The sequence below is a fragment of the Haemaphysalis longicornis genome, unplaced genomic scaffold, assembly GCF_048455015.1.
Source record: "Haemaphysalis longicornis isolate Haplotype H1 unplaced genomic scaffold, Haemaphysalis longicornis Haplotype H1 scaffold_1, whole genome shotgun sequence".
Lineage (NCBI taxonomy): Eukaryota > Metazoa > Arthropoda > Arachnida > Ixodida > Ixodidae > Haemaphysalis > Haemaphysalis longicornis.
In genome coordinates this window covers 15822280-15826773 of record NW_027526203.1, presented here as the reverse complement: position 1 = coordinate 15826773, position 4494 = coordinate 15822280, and the positions used below count along the sequence as shown (strand labels likewise).

At 48.8% G+C, this 4494-nt stretch overlaps 1 long non-coding RNA gene across 1 annotated transcript; it reads right to left on the bottom strand.

Annotated features, from left to right (window-relative positions):
• Nucleotides 1-1152: 1152 nt before the first annotated feature.
• Nucleotides 1153-1741, bottom strand: LOC144175298 (uncharacterized). The gene is made up of 3 exons (XR_013323637.1): nt 1562-1741; nt 1382-1460; nt 1153-1276 (listed from the first exon to the last, which is right to left on the bottom strand). It is a non-coding gene; the product is annotated as an uncharacterized LOC144175298 (long non-coding RNA).
• Nucleotides 1742-4494: the final 2753 nt, after the last annotated feature.

Genomic DNA, 4494 nt, shown 5'->3' with positions numbered 1-4494 from the left:
CGGGCGTTCTTGCTTTTCGCCTCCATCAGAAAAGTGGCCGCCGCGGCCGGGAATGGAACCCGCGACTTGGTGCTCAGCAGCGCAACGCCTTAGCCACTGAGCCACCGCGGCGGGTGGCACTGAGGCTTCATCAACTGGGTGGAACAAACCATTTCTGATTCGTGTTTGGGAGAAGGTGTACATGCAAGTCGAGAATTTCGAAATTAAGAGCATATAAAAAGAAAGTGCAACTCTCGGCCTAGGGCGAGCACAAATCATGGCTGCCTGTACTGCAATGAATGTGCAAGTAGTTTTCTCCACCACCTATTCACCAAGTAGGGTTTTGTGCTGACCATACCACTAGAGAGAGCAGGTTACGGGGTGACAAGGGTTGGCTGCAGCGAATCCCGCATGGCAGGCAAATATGTGGCCCTGAAAAGGGCCGTTTTAGCAAGCCGATGGTCTTCAGTGGTGCCTCGTTGCACCTCAGGATGGCGAGCAGTACTGCAGGCAGTCGTTCCTCTCGTGGCCCTTGGCTCCACAGCGGACACAGCGGGAGAAGGTGTACTTGGCACCAGGTGCAGCTCGGTCTGGCGAGAGAATGCCCCGCCCGTACCGCCTGGCCAGCGCCTTCACAAGGATCGCGGACATCTCGTCGATGCCACGATCCCTCGACACGTGGTATCCATCCGCGGCAAACAGGGACCGCTTCGGCTGTTTCGTCGCGTTCACGAAACGGTGCTGCGCACAAATTCAACAAAGCAAGCAGACTGTCAGGGCAAATGCAAGCACACTTCACAGTACAGATATTTAATGTTAGGTAACAACAAGACTCGCGAAGAAATGCGAAGCAGGCACCGGTTCACTACTACCCAGCCGAAAAAAACCATTGGCCGACCTATTGGCGTTCCAATAGGTCGGCCAATTGGTCGACCAAATGGTCGGCCAATAATGTTTTAGGCACCCATTGGCGTACCCATTGGCCGGCCAATTGGGCGATCCATTGGCCGTCCAAATGGGTGACCTATTGGCCGACCAATTGGAACGCCAATAGGTCTTCCCATTGGCCGCCAACTTGTTGCACTTTTAGTTGGTTCATCCCACTGCCGCAGCCACTCCATCTGAGCTGCCGCTGCAGTGCGCTGGTTACCTGTATCACAAATACAAGAACTCTTGGAATGAATGAATATCTTTATTGCTCTGTTTGTATACACAGCATGCAGACAGTTCGTCGTTTAAGCAATTTTTCACAGGCCATTGTCCATGCCGTGCTCCGCTCGCCGCAGGCTGGCTGGACCTTCACAAAGTGAGTGGCAAAAGCGAACAATGGGTTAACTTTATAATAAACCGCAGTTTCGCGCATTAAAACAAGGCACTGAAATGTTGAATGACGTGAGCTCACCTCTTCAACAACGTCCCGTGCATGGCGAACTGCGTTGCGCGGCGATGTCGTGAACCCGTCAATCGTAACATGAACAGCCCTGAAATATATTTAGGCAGACAAATTAATTCTTAATAACACCGCTCACGCTATGAGGAGTGAAAATGGCAAGGAAAACTCACATATAAGCAGTATACTCACATAAACAGAGACACGCTTCCTTCGGTGCGAGGCTTAGCGGCGTTCAGCGTAAAGATTCATCTTGAAACACACTGCTATGGGTGTGCGACATCATCGTCGCCACTTCTCACACTCTTGCAGACCACCTTACATTTCCAATGCAGTCAGAGAAGACTGCGTGTGCAACCGACCAACACGCCTACAACCCAACGTTAAACGTTGCCTATAACCTACACCGCCAACACCACGTTGAATACCACTTGTCCAACTGTCCGTCTATGGATTGGATTCGATTGGATTGGATCGGGGATTTATTTCAAAACAATTTTGCTACTCGTGTCGGAAAGTTTTCGTTAGTGTTTGTTTGTTATGCTTTTTTAAGGACTTTATCTTGAATTGCTGATTGTGATATCAAAATTAATTGCCTCATAAATATACATTTGTAAAGGTTGAAGTTCTGAACATTTCTGAAGGTTTCAAATTAAGAGTGAGAGAGAGAATTAAATTTCAGCCAATTGATGTCGTAATTGAATACTATCCAAATACTATCCAAAATGGCTCCCCGATTGGGTCATCATGTTGGAGCTGTCAGTATAGTATTAACTTTATAGTTGGAGCCAATGGGTCCAATTGGGCCAACTGGCCATCCTAATCGAGCCAATGGGCCCAATTCGGATCGCTCCAATAGGTCCAATTGGACCCATTGGGTTTCCATTTGGACCCATTGGGATTCCATTTGGACCCATTGGGTGGCAAATTGGCCCAATTGGTCGGCCAATGGTTTTTTTCAGCTGGGTAAGTTCTTTTTAAACCATGTATGCAAACATTTAGTGTGCCTCTGCCATAAATAAGTTCTTTTTATGCCCCTGCTACACTATGTTTTGAAATGACATTCGGCTCATATTAGATTCGAGCCAAATAAGCACCAAAAGAGACATTTGGGATTTCAAATGCCATTTCTAGCACTCTCGCACGCAGCGTCTTCGATTGGCAATAAAAAATATATTACTGCCGTACGTAAAACAAACAAAATATTTGTTTGTGGAACTTTGTTCACTGCTGATTTACTTAAAATATGAAACAGACATATTTAATTTTAATACTTTCAAAACCAGTGGGTCAGTCGCAAAAAAAAAAACACGCAAGACAGCAGCCACATTAGAGTAAAAACTGGTGCCTCTTCAAATTTGACATCATTTTACTGCCTTAGACTGCTCCTACATTTCATCGTTGTATTATTGTACGAAAACGGAACGGGGCGACAACAGTGCCACTACAGCACGGCGAGCAATTGTGAAATCTTTCAAATGCCATCGAAATTGTAGTGTAGCACGGGATGCTGAATGACATTCGAAGCACCCGATTTGAGTCAAATGACATTTGGTTCAAATGACATTCGGACCCTAATGTAACCATGTAGCAAACATTTAGTGGCACTCTGCCATTACTAATTTTGTAAGGCGGACTTCTCCAAAGTTTCATACAAAGTGGGACTTTTAGACTCTATAAGCGTACTTCAGTGCAAACGCTAGGGGGTACGGCAAGTTTGATAACATGCATTTCGAGAACACAGCGACGTCGCAGGCGAAGTACGTGGTCGGTCAACATGTTTTCACAACAGAATGGTACCTTCTATACACATACTTCCACGCAAAACTGGCTAAAGTTGTGTACAATTTCTAATTTTTTTAAGACAGCGTTATAAATATAGTTATACGTAGCCACTAGAGAACAAAACAATACACGTAGACCTATACGAGCTCGTCCATTGTTACTTCAGCGTTCAGTATGTAGACGTCCCGCATACGCTTCAGGGTGGCCGTTAGCTTCCTGTTCAGCAAGCGACGAGTGGAACTCGCGCTTGCCGACTGGAAGCAACGAGGCAGCACCGTGAAGACGTACACGGCAGGGGCCACCTCGCGCTGCAGCTGGGTCACCAGGGCCTACAACACAAATAGGGCGACATTTAATGTCCATCCCGCCTTCACAGACAAACAAAATAGTGCGAGGGTTTCCTCTCTACACACCTTGATGCTGTCACATATCCGCTGCGGATCTGCGCCGGTCTGATCTAAATCGTTCCCCCCAACATAGAGAACGGCGAAATCTGCCGGCCGGCAACGCAAGCGCGACACTGCTTCGGACAGCCGGGGAGTGTTGTGGCCACCGAAGCTAAATGTGCAGGTCCCCACAAACGGCAACAAGCGCAGCCGCAACCTGCACATGAATTTGAGTTGGCTGTCGCCAACTAGAACTCCGCGTAACGACATCACTCGAACCTGGCTGCCTGGCGTTGCACTAACGATGAACCACGGTACAGAGAACCGTCCTCTGAACTCACGCTGCCAAATGCCAAATGACTGCCCTGGCGAGAAAAAAAAAATCAAACGTCACATCCGGTAATGTCTGTGTGACGTCATTTTAACGGACCAATCATGGTGCGGTGCCTGCTGGTCCGATATGCTTGTTTTTGAAGGGGTCGCCGCCGCCAAGACCGGTTCTCGGGAGGCGCCGCCGCCATTTTCTTGCATCCCGCCCCCGCCGACTCCCGTGCTAGGCGCGCGAAACCGTGGCGCTCTTCACAAAGTCTCTTTGCAGAACGCCTGGGTGCTGCGTTCCCCAGTGTTTTAACAGCTCTAAAAATTTCTGGAGGATGTTTTCGTTTCTTAGAGACCCATAAAAGCGGCTTCTAAGTTCTGTGGACGGTGAAGATCAAGCGGGACAAGTGGCAGCCGACGAACCACTCCTGCATATGCAGTATAAGTGCAGTGGTGATCTCGCTTAGGATGAAGATGAGTGCGCATGGCCGCCGGTACTATCAGAGCAGCCTACCGTGGGATGCGTGAAGCCGCACTAGGGTGGCTAGAATGGGAAGGTGTGATGACCGCGGCGCCTTTCCCGTAGAGCGGGTTGTTCCCCCGGCGCGTGCCTGCCGCTAGGGCAAAACAGAGCGC